This window comes from Dipodomys ordii, unplaced genomic scaffold (genome assembly GCF_000151885.1).
Source record: "Dipodomys ordii isolate 6190 unplaced genomic scaffold, Dord_2.0 Scaffold98, whole genome shotgun sequence".
Lineage (NCBI taxonomy): Eukaryota > Metazoa > Chordata > Mammalia > Rodentia > Heteromyidae > Dipodomys > Dipodomys ordii.
The window spans coordinates 5,710,568-5,729,129 of NW_012267314.1; the positions used below are offsets into that span (position 1 = coordinate 5,710,568).

An 18,562-nucleotide genomic window follows, 5' to 3' on the forward strand; every position below is an offset into this window, starting at 1 on the left:
AAAAAAAAAAAAAAAAAAATGCACTGGAGATTTTTCTTTCCATTTCAGCTAAGCAGAAAAAAATAAACCCTTACCTCCTAACTGCTGCCCTAACAGGAAAGTGTCAGCACTGAGGCAAGCACAAGACTCTATTAGGAGACTCTCTGCAGGAGAAGGGTTGATGGTCCAGCTAAACTTTAGCAAGATGAAAGCCCCTTCAAAAGTCACTTCACAAGCCTATTGGTGGTCCACGCCTATAATTCTAGCTACTCAAGGGGCTGAGATTCAGAGGAAATAGTTCAAGGTCAGCTGGGGCAGAAAAGTCTGAGAGACTCCATCTCCAATTAACTAGCAAAAAACTGGGCTGGAGGCCTGGCTGCAGTGTGAGAGACCCACTTGAGCAAGCAAGCAGAGTGAACACAAGGCCCTGAGTTCAAATCTCAGTACCAAGAAAAAATAAAGTTATTCTCATTAGAAGCTGGGTGCAGTGAGACACACCTGTCATCCCAGCTATGAGGGGATAGAAAGAACACAGTCTAGACCAAAATAACCAAAAAGGCTGGAGGGCCTAGCTCAAGTGGTAGAGAACCTTCCCAGCAAATAGGAGGCCCAGCGTTGAACCCCACTCCCATCAAATAAAGAAACTTTGGAATTTGCTTCCCTGTGGCATGGGGTGGGAATGAGAGGGCTTGGTCCTCTCCCGGGTGCAGGCCTCCCCGCTTCCCCCCTCCCCCTCCCCCCCATCCTCCCTTCCCCACAGCTGAGCTGCCAGGACTTCCTGTCTGCAGAACCTGCTCCACAGAGGAAGGTCAGCAAGCCCCTGGTCAGGAAAGGAAGATGCTTTCTGGGGTTGTGCTTATGATCTGTAAATCACTGTGTGCTTTGGAGACCACATCAGACCAGGGGCCTATGCTCTTCCTAGGCTCCCATGGCTTCTTTCTGATGCCAGAGCTCTTTCTGAATAACAAAGCTGCTTTTGCTCTGTGGTCTGAAAATGTTCAGGGATTCCTCCACTGCATCCTAGGTAAGATAACAGAAGTTCCTGCAGTATTTACATATTTTGTTTGGCTTGGTTGCCACAGTGTCTTGACATGTAGCCCAAGCTGGCCACAAATGCCATACCTCCCGCATTACCTCCCAAGTGCTGAGATTACAGAAATATACCACCAATCCCAGCCTCCAAATTTAACCTATTTAGCAGCCTGCCTTGCGGTAACTCTCTTCCCTCCCTTTCCAGCCTTCCACCAACCATCCCGATGCTGACATCTCCAAAGAGATGGCCAGTGGCTTCCTTTGCAGATGCTGTTCCTCCCATTCAGAATACCTGTCAAACTCCTATTTATGCTTGAACACCCATCCCGTGAAGCCCTCTTCTCTGTAATACATGCCCTCCTCAGTGTACCCCAGGACATCTGAAAGAATCTCTGTTACTGAGGACATCTGTGTGAAATGATACATTTGCATATCTGTATCTGAGACTAAGTTAACAACTATTTTGACAATCATTTCTTTGCCATTTTGGAAAGCATTAAAATCTGAAATGATCACAGGGTCAATAAAGAACTTCTTATCATTAGACTGCTCTTTGCAACTTAAAATAGTCAGGGGTCTCAGGATAGACAGAACATCCATTTTTAGCCTTTGGGACAAGAAGAGGAGAGGGGAGAAGACAGGAGCCCCACACACTGGCTGCTGCATTCCTATACACCCATCTGCCACCTGCTCTGGCCAGACTCCTGTTTAAACTGAAGATGTGTGCTAGCCGATATAATAAATGCATCTTTTCACAGCATTCCAGGCAGGAGAATGCAAGATAGCATTCTCTTCGTAATCTGATGGTGGTTGTTCTAGAACAGAAAGGCTCCCTCTAAAGTTCCAGCCGAGGCTCAGAGAGGTGAAGTGAATTACCCAGGGTCACACAGCTGCATGGTGGTTAATGCCAGGAACTAGACAGAGGACTTCTGATTTGAAGCCCAACGTGCTGTTAACACTACACTGCCTCTGATCAGCTTAAACAGCCTGTTGGGCAAATCCATGGGAGAAAACTTCATTTCTAGAAAAGAATGCAAGTTTACTAGTCCATCGTGTGGGTCTTCAAATGTCCATTTTCCCAAATTGTGGTCTCTGGAGTCTTAGCAGTATTCAAAAGAACTACGATCCATGGGGACTAAACGTCTGGGAATCTAGCTGCTTATAAAACCTGTGGAATATATTCACAATGAAATTCTATGCTTCCATCAGAACGGCACTGCCCCATTCATAAGGAAATGGAAAGACTTGGAAAAAAATTACACTAAGCGGCGTAAGCCAGACCCAAAGAAACATAGGCCGCATGGTTTCCCTCATTTGTAATAACTAGAATGTGCCTATAAATCTTCAAGTTAACCCAATAAATAATAAAGGACAAATAATTACACTTGGACGTGATTAATTAAACAGTAGTCTATACATTCACACAGTGAGAACAAAGGAGGTTATTCTTAGGAGAGGATCCCAAGGGCTCAATAGCTATGTGCAGATGATCATATAAAATGATGCTTATCAAAATAAACTCCAAAAAAATGGAAGAGGTTTCTTATTATACTGTTTGTAGATCTTTTTGTTGCTGTTGTTCTTTTTTCTTTGGTTTATTCCCTTCTGTCACTGTTTTTTATTTTGTACCATTTGATTTGAGGAGGGGAAGGGGAAGCCCAGAAATGATGGACAAAGGGTGAACCTATTCAGCAGGGAAACTCACTAGACACTATGTCGGAAATGAACTATACAGCTTTGGGGGAAGGGAGATGGGAGGGGAAAATCTGGGAGAAAATGAGGGACGGGGGGTAACACTGTTCAAAGGAAATGTACTCATAACCTGACTCATGTAACTGTAACCCCTCTGTACATCACCTTTACGATAACAGTTTAAAAAATAGTGTTAAAGTGAGAGCTTTCTCTGTCTGCAAATGTGGAGTCAGGCAAGGGTACAGATGCCAGGTGCACGTGGCTAACCAGAGGGCTGGATTCTTGCTTTTGACGTGGTAGGCATCCAGGAGGCTGAAGCCAGTTAAATCTGCCCAGTTAGTTCTGCACTGGGACAACTCAGCAATGTGGACAGAGTATACACAATATAGGATCCACGGATGGGGGCACCAAAGTTCTTTTCAGAACTGAAAGACCAATGGGGGAGCTGGGAAACTCGGCCTAGGGCAGAGGCTGTGGGGGAAGGGCAGCAAGGGAGTCACAGAAGAGATGGGAAGACTCAAGGGGGGTTGGAGTGATCTGGAGTCACCAACACCCAGCACCTCTCTCGCCGCTGCTTGATGAACATTTGTTGAAGGAGGGAACTGCTATAGTGGGAGGAGATGACAGATAAAAGAGTGAGGGCTGCCAGGCCTAATGCAAAGGATTGCTAGCATGTGAAAGCAATAGGGAAACACGTGTGTCTGATCCTTTGAATCCCACTGATGTGAGACTTCAATGAAACATAAGCTTTATGAACAAGATACAGTATGAAATTAACCCAAACATCACCTACGATGTCTACAAGGTAGTGGGGGGAGGGGAGGAGGGACACAAAAGGGTGAAGATTTTGGCCCAGCAATGCATTATGCTCAAAAACAAATGAAACACCAAGATGGAAGGAAGCTTTCCCTGCAATCAAAGCACGTTCTAGTCACTCTCTCAATGCAGCCCAGAAGTTCTAACAACCACATGCGCATGCACATGCCTACGCAAGGGTTCAGGTCAGGAAAAGAACATGTCCAACTGTATTCATCTCAAGACACACACACATACATACACCACACACACACACACACACACACACACACACACTGCCCAGCCCTCCCCAGAAAGACACACACACATACATACACCACACACACACACACACACACACACACACACTGCCCAGCCCTCCCCAGACAGAGAGACTCAAGGACTTACCAAATACAATATTGAGAAATGGACAATCTCTGGGCCCTGGTGGCTCACACTTGTAATCATAGCTACTGGGAAGGCTAAGATTGGAGGACTGAGGTTCAAAGTCAGCCTCAGGCAGGCAAAAAGTCAGAACTTGAAGCATGTCTCAACTGGTAGCACACCAGCCATGAATGAAAAAAAAAAAGAAAAGGAAAAACAGGCAAGAGTACAAGACCCTGAGTTCAAGCCCAAGTACTGGCATGTACATACATACATACACATGCATAGGCATGCATGCACACACATACATACACATGCATAGGCATGCATATACATACATACATACACATTCATAGGCATGCATACACATACATACATACATATGCATAGGCAAGCATACACATACATACACATACATACATACACATGCATAGACAAGTATACACATACATACATACACATGCATAGGCATGCATACACATACATACATACACATGCATAGGCAAGCATACACATACATACATACACATGCATAGGCATGCATACACATGCATAGGCATGCCCACACAAGTTGATTATCAAGCTACAAATGTATAAGACTCAAAATACCAATATACAAGACTACAAATACCCTCCCCTCCATGTAACTCTAGATGGCCTTTACCCAGGCGAGAACAGGCAATCTAAGAGTAGACATCACAGATGTCACCCGCAGCTCCTTCCCCTCCTTGCTTTCTGAGGACCTCTTCATCTCGCACCGTGACTTAAAAGAATACAACCACAAACACTTCAGATGCCCTGGATCGCTGCTCAGCAGGCAAACAAGAATAGCCTTTTAATCAGAGAGAAGCATAATGAAAAGAAAACAGCCCTCCATCCTGTCATCTGCGAAAGGGAAGGAGTGAGGTTTAGAGTTCCCACTTCTGCACCATTCTTCCGTCTTGTCCTCTTGTGCCTTCCAGTGCTGTCAGTTACAGAACAGCTTGGAGAGCTCACCACACATTCCAGAAAAAAAAAAAAAGCCAACGTTACCCACACTGCTTAAACCAGCTTCCCACTTGGAGGTTACGTCAACACTGCTCTCCTTTGGGCGATCTTCTACCCAGGAACATCTTCCTCCACCCACTAAGAAGTGGCCACACACAAGCTGGACCAGTCTGGCAAGGCTACAGGGCCAGGCAGCTCTGCTTAGCTGCTCATGCACAGCCCTCCACCAGCTTTTGCTTGCTCCCCAATTGTCACTTTGTAGTGACTTCCCCTTCCCCCTTCCATGGAAAAAAAATAATAACTTCCTCTTGAAGTTTCTGACTATGTGATTTTACACACTTTTGGAGGGTGCACAACACAGGATGAATTCTGACACTAAAGCAGAATAAAATCATGAGAGATCAACAATCATACTTCTATGAAACCAAGCAGCTGAGTCAGTTCCACCAGTGTTCTGAGAGACTGAATAATCACTTCCAGACAGGATGCTGGGCTCTAAGCATCTTCCTCACTCTGTGATGTCCTGGGCCATGGATGCTAGCCTCTGGCTGGCTGGGTGTGGCTCTGAGAGGGGCGGGGCCTCTCGGTGTGCAGCTAGTCCAGCACAAAGGTGTCTGGAGGAGCTGGACCACATCTGCATGGAAGACCATGGGGTCCAGGGGCCGGCGAAGCAAGGTCCCTCACCTCTCAGCAAGAAAGCAGGGATGTGTCACAGCAGTTCTCAAAGGAAAATAGCTTCCAATCCATGGACACTAGAACCTTCCTCAGTTCTTCAGGCCAGAGAAGGGCCATGGAAAGAGAGGAAAGCATGAAGCCAGTTCACCCCTTCATCTGATCAGTGCTAGCTGGGGTATCATCAGCTCTCCTGCTTCAACCATTTATCCCATGAGTATATTTTCTTGTGAGGTCTTCATGTTTTTAAATATCTCCCTATCATTCAGATTTCCTTCTGAAACATCTGTCCCCAATCTGGGTGGGTTTTTTTTTTTGCTTTGTTTACAGAGTGTTATCATTCAGAAGGTTTGGCTCTTGTGTTCTGGGGGTTCTCCCTCCCCTTTGTTCCGTCTCTTCTGACTCCAGAAGAGAAACTACTGGAAGACAGATCTAATTTTCTAGACAGAAGGTGTGTGTGTGCATGGAAAGGCAGATGACAGTCAACTTTGCATCAACTACTTAAAAGATTTAGCAAGTCCAAGAGAATATTGTAAGTCTCGGAAGTCAATGGAGTTAAAGGAAGGAGCTGAGACCGTTAGAGCTCTTTTGGCCACTGGATTTGTCAGCACAGAATGAGACAGGCAGACAAAGTGTCTCTGAATTGCACAACTGCTTCATCTCTGCTTATTTCCCTTTCTCCTTATCATATCTTGACACTGAATTCTAAAAAACCATGTTTTACCCTATTTTTCACTGCATTCTCAGGGACATTCTGCTTTGTAGAACTTTCTAGAGCAATATTTTACCCTCTTATTGTCCATTGTAGGGGAAATTGGTGGACCCAAGGGGTAGTGCTGCCAATTTTAATTAAAACTTCTTTTCTTTTCCTTCTTTTTTTTTGGGGGGGGGGGAGGGAGTATGAATGGTAGTGCTATCTGTCAATACCAGCACTCAGGAGACTGAGGCGGGAGGATTGTGAGCTCAAAACCAGGTTGGGCTGAATAGAAAGAACCTGTCCTTCTCCTACAGAAAAAAAAAAAAGTAAAACCCCAATTAAAACTTGTAAGGCCCTAAATGACTTGCTGTGTTCTACATACTTGAGTCACTAGATTCCTGTAGTCTTTTTATTTTTTATTTGTATATGACAGTATTAAAGCTTGAACCCCGGGCCTCATGTTCTCAACTCTTGGCTTGAGTCACATTTCCAGTCCACTATTTTGCTGGTTAATTGAATATGGAATCCTGTGAAGATTTTTGTCCAGTCTGGCTTTCAGTTGCAAACCTCAGATCTCAGCTCCTTGAGTATCTATGATTATAGGGATGAGCGACCAGTACCTGGTACAGTCTTTTAACTATGCATTAAAATGAAATTTCTCCCTGGAGATATATATGAACATTACTTAGAGGATATGTTTTTTTACTCCTGACCACTGGGACATATTCCCAGGCTGAAAGTCATGTCCATTAGAAAACCCTCCTTCCACCAAGCGTTCTAGGATTCTTCCTAGATCTAATCAACCTCTCTGGATTTAGAGATGAAGAAACTGAAGTCTTGGGGCCCCCGTGACCTCATGATACTAACCACTAAACTACTACTGGTCAGGTTCCAGATCCAGGGCGACTTCCTTCCAGGCACCCACCCAGCTCTGCCTGACAGTTCATCTTATCCAATGGGAAGGCAGCTCTTCCAACAGCCTGTGGATCAAAGAAGCACCTTCAGAGCTAGAATGGCAAGGCCATGATTTTTTAAGGCTCTCAAACAACATTTAACTTTCTATCAACTAATATAAAATCAGCATTTGCTTTCAAATACTCAAGTTACAGCAGATACGTGGCTCTGGCTTGTATCCATGTTCAGGTCAAAGGCAGCTCAAGGCCACACAGAGAAAGCAGAAGCAGGCTTGTGAGAACTTGACAAAGATGTCATCTGCTTGCATGGCTTACAGCCTTTTACCCGATTTCTAGGGAACTAGGGAAACTAGGACCTTCTAACATAAGGAACTAGGAAGTGTTTATGCTGATCAACATGATGGCTATGCCACCATGAGAGAGTTCTAGGCCCAGTCACAATGTAGGTCTGGTATCATAGTTGCTGTAAACTTAAGGGTCTATCTTAGGGGTCATCAGTCCAGTCCTGGAATATCCAGCCTCTCAGAAAGTCAGCATATTCCCTGAACACTACCGAGGAACAAATAATGTACAGAAAGTTAAAACAGAGGAAGGCAGCCAGCACAAAGAATGTGTTATTTGAAGACCGAAGGAAGAAGAAAGAAAGTTTGTGTGTATGGATAGTTAACAGGGCAAATGTCTGAGACTTGTTAGCTATTGATGGCCTTTGTCAATCTCAGGGCGATAAGATAAGCCACAGAAATACTAGCTAGGTAATTTCACATTTCTGGGTAAAATTGGAGAACTAGTCATCAGTGAATTTGTACACACCCACTAGTAATGGTGAGACTCTGTGTGTGTGTGTGTGTGTGTGTGTGTGTGTGTGTATTAAATGAAGAGGCAGTCAGAAAGTAGAAAAGAAAAGGGTAAAAAAAAATTGACACTGTGGAATTTGAATGTGAAGACCTGGGACAGATAATTTCCCTGTAAGACAACAATTATTAATTGTATTGTACAGATCAAAATACTTAAGTGTCAGAGAAATTAAGAATCTGTTTGGGCTCTCCCAGCTGGCATGTGGTAACAGGACTTCCTACCCAGATCTCTTTCTACCACAAAACCTTTATTCTTTCTGATGTTTCTGACACTCAGAAGGCCTTGAATGAAGATTTGTTGAATGATCAAACACAGGAATTTCTCAAAATATTTGCCTTTTTCTTTTCTTTGAGATCATGAAAGTTGAACTCACTGCCTGGTTTAAAAAAAAAAAAGAAATCAATGGTGCTCCAGACATGCTGTATGGTTAAATAAAATTGTACGTTTTAATCATCTGTCAGGGATGGGGATATAACTCAGATGTAGAGCATAGGCTTTGTATGAGCAAGGCCTTGGGTTCGATCTCCAGTGATGCAAAAATAAAACGAAATAAAAATAAACAAGTAAACCATCTATCAATGAATGAAGAGCCAATCAAAGCTATAATGTAAAGAATTCTGGTTGATATCTTCTACCAAACAAAAGTAAGTGGATTGGTACATTGGGACCTAATTGTATGATCTAGTCCTTGTATGGCAGCTCTTAGCTAATACCTACTGAGTCACCATTTCATCAATCACATAACCCCCTGGCATCACCTCCTCAAAGACTTAATTGTACTGTCTAAAGCTGGATATCATTAAGTAGCTCATACCTATAACTGTAGCTACCCAGTAGGCTGAGATCTTTGGACTATATCATAGTTCAAACCTGGCACCATCTCACGGACTTTCAGGAAAGTCCATGAGACTCTTATTTCTAATTAATCACCAAAAAACTGGAAGTGGAATTGTGGCAGAGCACCAGCCTTGAGCAACAAGGCTAAGGACAGCATCAAGACCCTGAGTTCAAGCCCCAGTCCTGGCACAAAAAGGAAGGAAGGAAGGAAGGAAGGAAGGAAGGAAGGAAGGAAGGAAGGAAGGAAGGAAGGAAGGAGGAAGGAAGGAAGGAAGGAAGGAAGGAAGGAAGGAAGGAGGAAGGAAGGAAGGAAGGAAGGAAGGAATCTTGATCTAATTTTACACAAATTGCTACACTGACCTAAAGAAAGAAACTCCCAAAACAACTAGGCTGGAGTTCAGAAAAATGATAAGAAAGAAGTTGGTATTCTAGTCATATACAGCCAAATTGCTAAACAGATCTTAAGTATTCATAATTCCAGAGGATTCTACAAACATAATTCCAGATTCCCAAGATGAGAGGTACACAATTATCCCAGAGCGCAGACAGACATGTTTATGGTGCTCTATGTCATAGGTGATTTTATTATATGTGCTGCCACATTGGCTTCAAACAGCATAGAAGAGCTCGGCTGAAGATAGCAATTGAACTGGTCTTTCCTGGCAGATTCTTACTTCATATAGATCCAATAAGCAGAGATTTGGAATCTTAGCAAGGGATAGTCTACATGGCAAACATAATAATTCCTTCCTAGGGCCTATACAGGGTACCCAGGAGAAGTGGAAGAGAAGAGATAGGAGATGCTGAACTCACACACACACACACACACACACACACACACACACACACACCTTCAAGAAGCTAGCCAAGAAATCATCACAATACCAGAGATAAAACTTCAGAAGGGTTGTTGGAATGACTCCTACAGAAACTTGGTGCTCCTAATTGAGTCTTTAACTTCATTTAACAAATACGTTTCAATGTAACAAACAGCCCAGGGATGCTAGCAGAATCAAAGATGGGCAGTGTGACAATAACAGTGAGCCGCTGGCTATCTTTGGGAAATTATAGACAACCAATATAAAACCTGAGTCAGACCAGGAAGTACTGCATACCTTCAATACCACAGCTAAGTGCCTGGTCATCCTGAATATGAGAGTTACAAATTTTTTATCAAGGTTCAGCATCTAACTCTATATTTTAATCCTCTTCTTTTAATCATTTATATTTTCAAAACTGAAAAATTATTTTTCTAACACTTGTAGAAAATTAACTAGAAACACATGTGAGAAATATGGCAACCATAGACTTGTTCTACAGAATATAGCATGATGTGAACACAATGTGAGTTAATTGCATATGAATTCCCATTTTCCAAGAATGCCCCAGATTGCCTTGGTAGCTTCACAGCACATTGTATAAGGAAAGTAACGTAGCCAATTTTTTACCCCGCTGAGCTCATCAGTTCCATTCTAGTGACAAATACAAAGGCAAAATACATCCCCTTGTTCATAATCTGCAATTCAAAAATGGCTACATTCACAGTCCATGTGCAAGCTACTGTTCTCTTTGTGGCATCTCTAAAATATAAGTGCTAATTATCCAGGTATATATCAGAACTGAATGCATACAACCATTGGTTATTATTCAAAGTAAACCAGTCCTGTAAAACAAGTCTCCCAAGATTCTTTGGAAAGGTTCTTGTCCTCAAAGATCAAGCATTAAGGATTTTATTTAGGCTTCAATATATATCTAGATGTTGTATCTCACAGTTGAAAGACTAAAGTACAAAACTAATTTCCAGCTCCTTACAAAGGTATGTATCTGTTAAACAGAGTACAATACATAATGGTATTGTGCTAAATCGCTACCATCCTTTCCAACCTCAAAATTAACAGCAAAATAATGTGCCTAATAAGGGTCTAATATCCAGAATATACAATTCAATAACTAAAACAAACAACCCATTTCAAAAGTGGGCAAAAGATAGGACCTTTTTTTCCAACAAAAACATACACAAACGGCCAAGAAACACATGAAAAGATGCTCAATCTCATTAATCATTAGAGTAATTCAAAACACAGCCACAAGAATAGACACACACTCATTAGGATGGCAACAACAATTTCATAAAACAGCAGATAGGAAGTGCTCGTGGATACTGAGGAATTCTAATTTCTTATATATTGTTGGTGGGGCTTGAACACAGTACAGTCACTGTGGACACAGCCTGGCAGCTCCGCAGCAAATTCAACACAGATCCAGTGCCTCCATTCAATGCTTTATAGCTAAAAGAACAAAAAATGAACCAGGCAAAGGTGGCTCACGGGGGTATTTTTAGATACTCGAGGCTGAGATCTGAGGATCACAGTATAAAACCAGCCTGGGCAAGAAAAGTCCTTGAGACTCGTAGCTCTAATTAACCAGCAAAAAAGCTGGAAGTAGAGTTCAAGTGACAGAGCACCTTGAGCCAAAAAGCTAAGGGACAATGCCCAAGCCCTGAGTTTAAGCCCCAGTACTAGCATAGGAGCGCGCGCGCGCGCACACACACACACACACACACAAATAAAACAAGACCAAAAAAAAAAACTCTGTCAATTAAAACCTGTCTACAAATGTTCAGAGCAGCCAAAAGGTAGGCACCTGAATGTCCATTCACGGACAAATGGAAAAGAAACTGCGGCATACTTTCTAAGGAAAACTACTACTATGAACTATTATCCAGCTATAAAAAGTAAATTAGGTAGATGCCATATTACTGGTTAATTGAAAACACTATGCCAAGTAAAAGAGGCCAACAGCAAAAGACTACCTTTGCATGATTTCATGTCTAAGACAAGTCAGAATAGTGAAAGCTAGAGAGACCAAAAGTAGATTTGTGTTTGCTTAGGGCTGGGGGTGATGGTGCACTAGCGGAGTGAAAGTTTCCGGGTACCCAGTTTTTCCTTGTGATGAAACATTTTATGTGGTGTTCTGGGGATGCAAATGACTAGGGGAATAGCTACACATATGTAGGACCTAAAAAACCACTGACATCTATTTAAAATCCCTGAAAAGACAAATGATACAATATGTGAATCTTATTCAGTACCAAATACTGAAATAAACTTCCTATGGAATATCCTTGCAGGATAGATACCGCATGCTTCTGACTTTTACAAATAATACTTCTTCATGAAAGGTTATTATTCTGTCTCTGATGTACAAATAAAAGGTCTAGGCAGATTTCTGTCTAGAGGTGAGTTTTTGTAATACACATAAATAAGGTATGACAAAATACGTTTGTGCTTGCTTCTCTCCACACCAACAATACCATACCAAACAAACAAGCAATAACTTTTAATAATTTGAGTGGCTGCAATCCATCAAATAAGGTGTTTTTCCACTGTTCATCTCTGAAACCCATCAGTAGGGCTGCAAGACAAACTACCGTTTCTGCTCTTTGTTTCCCCCTGGAGAAGCAAAAGATACCATTTCCCTTCAGACTGAAAAGGCCTGACCACTTTATTTCTAGTGTTTCCAAAACAAAACCTGATCAATGCCAAGGAGTTTGAAGAAAGACAGTATACAAATGATTCATATTTATATGGGTTTTTCAACAATTCCTACTAAGACCAGTCTACGTTAACAACAGTTTACAAGGCAGAGTGCTTTTCTCCATTCATGCTGCATGTTTACAGGATGGACGCCATAGTCAAATGCGTTTTCTGTCTTTTTGCTCACAGTGCTTCTGTGTCCCCAACCAACCCTCTGAGATAAATTTGCAGCTATGAACAAGGATGTCATTTTTCCTATGCCAACAACACCTATTGATAACATCATATTCTATGCACTCATTTCCTAGATTACTGTGTGGAGCCTCAAGTACTAGAGTTGAACTGTGTGTGATGTGGGAGGGTGTGTAGAAGAAAAATAAAATTGGGCTTTTAAGGTTCTGAGAAACTTTTGGAACAGATCTGAATTCCTATTTTTTCCTTAAATTTATGTAAACTTGGAGAATTATAAATTCAAGCCAACAACATTGTTTCATCTTCTGACTCTAAATTTCTAGGATCATAATACATAGAAAGATGGGTAATTCTGAGAACGGAGGCACTCTATCTCCGTGTAAAATGACATAAATTAAAAATGGAATGAAAAGCCCATCAACTGAAGATCAACCCAACAAACTAAGCCCTCATAAAGGCTAAATCACATACCAGTGCTAAATCACTGAAGCCTGCACCTTCCATAAGACAGTACTGAGCCATCTGGCTCATTCTGTTTATATCAATTTAAAGAGTGTCAGTCCAAGTTTGTTTTTCATATTGTCAGGGCCCAGAAGTAATAAGACTACTGACAGATAGGATGTGTCATCCCTAATTTCTCTTTATGTACTTATTGTTTAAGTTATCTTTTAAGTAGTTATACAAAGGAGGTGCCATATGTCAAAAGTTTATAAATACAATGCATCTTGATCACTGTCACCTCTTCAACATGCTCACCTCCTTTTGCCCCACCTGTTCTCTTATTTTTCTTAATTTTGTGGTATATATAATAAATTCTTGATGGCATTTCCCTCCCCTTCCCCCCTCTTCACCTAATTTCTGAGGGGTAGGTCAGGAGGGCTTTTGTTTTTGCCTGTGTGATTTTGGGCCCACACTGGGGCTTGAACTCAGAGTCTTGCACGCTAGCTTAGTTTTTTCACTAAATTCTGAGCTCCGCCACTTAAACCACATCTCCACTTTCAGCTTTTTGCTGGTTAATTGGAAATAAGAGTCTCCCAATTTTGTCTGCCTAGGCTGGCTTTGAACTTTGATCCTCAGCTCTCAGTCTCCTGAATAGCTAGGATTACAGGCATGAGCAGTAGCACCCTGCTTGGGGGGGGGGGGGGAGGCAGGGAGTTACTACTTCCTTTTGTTCATTTTTTTCAAGCAAATCAGTTTAAATACCACTGTTAAAAAAAAAAGATTTCACTGCATTGGAAAGCCTTAGGTCTCCAACATTCCTACACAGCATTTGCTGCGTTTATTCTTTACCCTAGGAATGGTTTCTGTTCTTCTCCCTTGGCCTGTTTGTGGGGAGGGGGCAGCTAGATCAGGACAATTATCTCTGTCCGGTTCCCATCCCCTGTCTCCCCTCCTTCCTCTTTTCAGATCGGTCACTGCAGGAAATGTACTTTAGTAGAACATACTCTGCTCTTCCCCAAACTGCCTGGAAGAAGGAACTGATTGCCCAGACTGCCGTGAGGAAGAAAGGCATCATTACTGTCTCTGGTCTCTTCCTTCCCCACATTTGACTTTCTGGCTGCCCACCTGGCTCACTTCTTGACTCCCCAAACCGTGGGAAGGCTAATGCCAGCTAAAGGCTACAGCCACTAGCTGGTCCTTCCCCCAAACAGAGGGGCAAGTGATGAACCAGATGTATTTGTAAAAGTCAAAATTAACAGTAAAACCATGACCCGGCCTTTAAACTCCTTTAACTCAGCCCTCAAGGGCAGCAGTGGTGCATGCCTGTAATCCTAGCTACTCAGGAGGATGAGATCTGAGGATCAAGGTTTGAAGCCAGCCCAGGCAGGAAAGTCCATGAGACTCTTAACTCCAAATAGCCACCTGAAAGCCAGAAGTGGAGCTGTGGATCAAGTGTATAGAAGTAACCTTGAGGAAAAAAAGCTATGAGACTGTACCCAGGTCCTAAGTTCAAGCCCCAGTACTGGCACCAAAAACAAACAAAAAAGCCAGTCATCTGTCTCACTTCTTCCTCTCAAATACCTGGGAAGACACTTGAAAGCAATACGTTGCTCTCAAACAAAGACTCCCCAACTTTAGCTTCACCAGGATCTGTTGGAAGACTTGCTAAGGTAACCAGGCCGAGCCCTAGGCCCAGATTCACTCTGCAGGTCCTAGAAGGTATCTTAGAATCTATGTTTGTAACAAATTGCTAGGTAATGTTAATGCTGCAGGTCTGGAGACTCACACTGAGAACTCGGAACCCAGACACAAAGCAATTGCTAGAGAAATAGCCCAGCCGGGAGTTGCAATTCCACTGAGCCTCGCTACCAGCTGCCATCACGCTGGAACAGACAGCAAGAAAGCGAGCGTGCAGGAGAGTGCAGGTCTCTAATCCAAGGAGGCAGCTGAGCGGGTAAACCAGTGGCTTGGATCAATTCTCTTCTTTGCTGCCCCCTCAAGATGCTAAGAGTAAAAGTATCAAGAAAGTAGAAGTGACATTATAGAACAAACACTCCGATCTTTTAGCCAATGGGCAATTTAGGCTCCCATTTGCACCTTGGCCATATTTCCATTTTCTCTCTTAACACACACTGCTCTGCAGTACTGGAAATGGATAGATTTGGGCATAAGCCCTACCTTAGTTGCTGTGTGGGTGTGCCCTGTGCTAATCAGCTTTCCAGGGCCACCACAAATACCTGGGATGCATCTAGTTATAAAGAGAAATGGTTCATTTGGACTCCTGGTTTTAGAGATTCATGTCTGGGTTGGCCTTCGAACACAGTAGATCTGTGGCAGGAGCACACACGTGGTGGCAAAGCCCCTTTCACCTCATAGCTGGCTATAGAAAGAAAGAGACCAGCATCCCATAATCCCCTTCCAGAAGGGGCCCAGGCCCAATGACCTAAAATCTCCCCATAGGCCCCATCCCCTTAAGGTTTCTACCACCTTCCAATAGCACCAAGCTGAGTGTCAACCCTTCACACCTGAGCCTTGGAGGGTCATTCCAGATCCAAACTACATACAGCCTCTTCAGACTTCTTTACACTCCTTTCCCAGTATCAAAAATGGAGAAAATAAGAAGATCTACAAATATGGCAAATGTGAGAATTAACTTCCATTCTGTGTGTGACACAATAGGTGCCTTACCATGAATACCCCTTGATATGATAGGTTCACCCATTAATTTAGCCAATAATGATCAAGAAGCTACTACATATTAAATGTATAATGCTGCCAAGATATATGAAAGCTATGATTAGTAAAGAAAAGTATTTGGCATAAATATTATTTTATGTGGAAAATTTTGACTTTATACACACACATACTTATCAGAAGAACTTGCCTTCAAATTTGGCTAAGGCAACTGAGAGGATGTGTTTATTTAACCACAAATTGTGTTTGGATAGACACTAAAATAACAGAATGGAGGAAAATTGGAATATAGTTCTGCAGATACCTTGGCCTGGTCTTATGCTAAAGACCACAAACTCACTTTACCCAAAAACCATTATTTTCTTTATGTGACAGAACAACAAACACTTTTGGCCCAGGCAACCTTATTTTCAGTGCACAAAGATGTTACTTTTTTTTTTTTTTGTCGGTCGTGGGGCTTGAACTCTGGGCCTGGGCACTGTCCCTCAGCTCTTCAGCTCAAGGCGAGGGCTCTACCACTTGAGCTACAGCGCCACTTCCGGTTTTCTGGTGGTTTATTGGAGATAGGAGTCTCACAGTCTCTCCTGCCCGGGCTGGCTTTGAACCGCGATCCTCAGATCTCAGCCTCCTGAGTAGCTAGGATTACAGGCGTGAGCCACCAGCGCCCGGCAAAGATGTTACTTTTAACCCCTCCAGTCAGTCACAAACCTAGCTAGCAGTAATAGACAGCAACAATGTTCTCTTTTTCAGGTAAAGTTCCCCCCACCCCCGCTTTTTTTTTTTAACTTAGGGCCTCACACTTGCAAGCTCTACCACTTAGATCATGTCCCCTGTTATTTGTGCTTTAATTATCTCTCAGACAGGCTCTTGTATTTTCCCCCATGTGAGTCTACACCAAGATTCACTTCCTGTATAGCTAGGATTATAGGAGCACAGTACCATGCCTTGCTTCTTTGTTGCAATTGGGTCTTGCCAATGATGGCTAGAATCACTATCTTCCCATTTCCACCTCCCAAGTAGCTGGGATGACTGGTATAAAACACAGTGCCAGACTTCAAAGGTTCTTGATGTAATCCTTTAGTGCCTTTGCTTCCTCCAAGAAGGGTACTGGGATTCATAAAACTTTAGGGGCAGAGGGGCTATTTTAAAGCAACTGCTCATTTTATCATGAAAAACCAAGGCTGTGCAGTTGGCATCTCGCCCAGAGCCAAGAGCTCTCAAGAACAGAGGACACAGATGTCTCAAAGCCCTATCCAGCACTCTTCCCTGTCCTACTTACTCCATGGATTGTTTAAAAGAAACTCATTACAAAAAGAAAAAAAAAATCGATGATCAGGTTCAAGGAGACAGACTTCACCATTTCGTGGTTTACCTCTCAGGGTTAGTTAACAAAGATTGCTATTTATGGAAGGCTATAAATTGCCTTTGTGCCAAAGCAGGTATCAGGTAGCTGCGGAAGCAACAAGATACTTCACTGAACTGGGGAAGAAAGTATTACCTCTTTCCCACCCTTTATAAAAATCAAAGGCTATAAACACTGCCCTTTGGATATCAACTGTGGACAACATTTCTCTCTCAAACATCCTGAAAAAAAAATAGTGCTCCCAAGTTTTTACCGAGAGGATAATGCAACTTTAAAATCTGAGCTTTTCTATATGGGGAAACATTCTTTATCTCTTTGTATTTCCAAATCTTCTACATTGGAAACTTCACCCGTGTGGTTTGCCCTTCTTTCCAAATGGTCTGCTGTCTAGATCTGCGGTCTCGGCTGCAAGCCTCCAGCTGACTGGGGTCCCTTTGTCCATTCTGTCCCCAGCACCCTTGCAGTCATCATTTTGGCTCACATTCAGCGGGTGACAGGTGTAAGCGTCCCGCAGGTTCATCTCGAATATTCTCAATCAGCTGGGGTTTCCCCAGCCTCTCCCCGAAACCCTGCACGACCTCTCCTAGCCCCGCAGACCTTGCAAGGATTGCATCTTCCGGTGTGTGTGCGCGCGCTTCGGCATCCCCGGGACCTGGGCGTGCGCTTGGCACCCAGACTCCCAAGCCTAGGTGATCTCGAGCCCACCAACCAACCACAATTTAAAACAAACAAAAGTTGACTAAGGACGCGCACGGCACTGAAGATCGACACTCCGGCCCGGCTGTCACACACCTCCGGACGGCCCCAGGTCCCTCGGGCGCTGCCCCGCGTCACGGTCGCTAAGGGGTGCGCCAGGGCTGCCCGGGGGACCAGCCCGCCCGCAGGGACGACGTGCGTGCGTGGGGCCCATCGGGGGAGCTGGCAGGCCGGATGGGAATCGGGGATCGGTGGGACGGGAGAGGGGCTAAACCTGCCCGTACACAGGAGAGCGCGGGACAGGATGATTTGACGGAGGGAACGCACGCACGCATACACACACACACACACACAAACATACACACTCACACACGCGTCCACCCAGCCCCAGGTGCAGCGCCAGTGTGGAGGGGACGAGGAGGGCGGGTACGCGGTGTCGAGTCCGGGGATGCCTGCTGGGGTCCCCTCAACCCAGACATCCCCACGCGCGCACTCCTGGGGGGGGGGTGGAGAGGTCACAGGCGCCCCGGGCGGCTGCCTCGACGGCTGCTCGCGGGCATCCGACCCGGGATCGGGGTGACGGCACCAGGAATCCCCGCGTCTTTCCCGGGGCCACCACTTGGCCACGGGCGCCGGCCTGGCGCCTGCCGCCCCTCCTTACCCAAATACTGCCGCAGGTCGAGCAGGAAGCGCGGGGCTCCTCCGCCGAGCTGGTAGAGGAGCGAGCCCAGGCAGAAGAGCAGCAGCGTGGCCATGCAGAAGGCGTAGTCCCGGAGGGAGAAGCGCAGGAAAGGCA

The 18,562-nt window shown here is 44.0% G+C and overlaps 1 protein-coding gene across 1 annotated transcript in view; it reads right to left on the reverse strand.

The window, feature by feature from the left end:
• Ust (uronyl-2-sulfotransferase) overlaps positions 1–4,999 on the reverse strand; it is a 238,928-nt gene extending 233,929 nt beyond the window's left edge. Inside the window, exon 1 of the mRNA XM_013027014.1 lies at positions 4,919–4,999. The gene's annotated coding sequence lies outside the window, so the exon portion shown is untranslated. The remainder of the gene's footprint in view (positions 1–4,918) is intronic.
• Between the last annotated feature and the right edge of the window lie 13,563 nt (positions 5,000–18,562).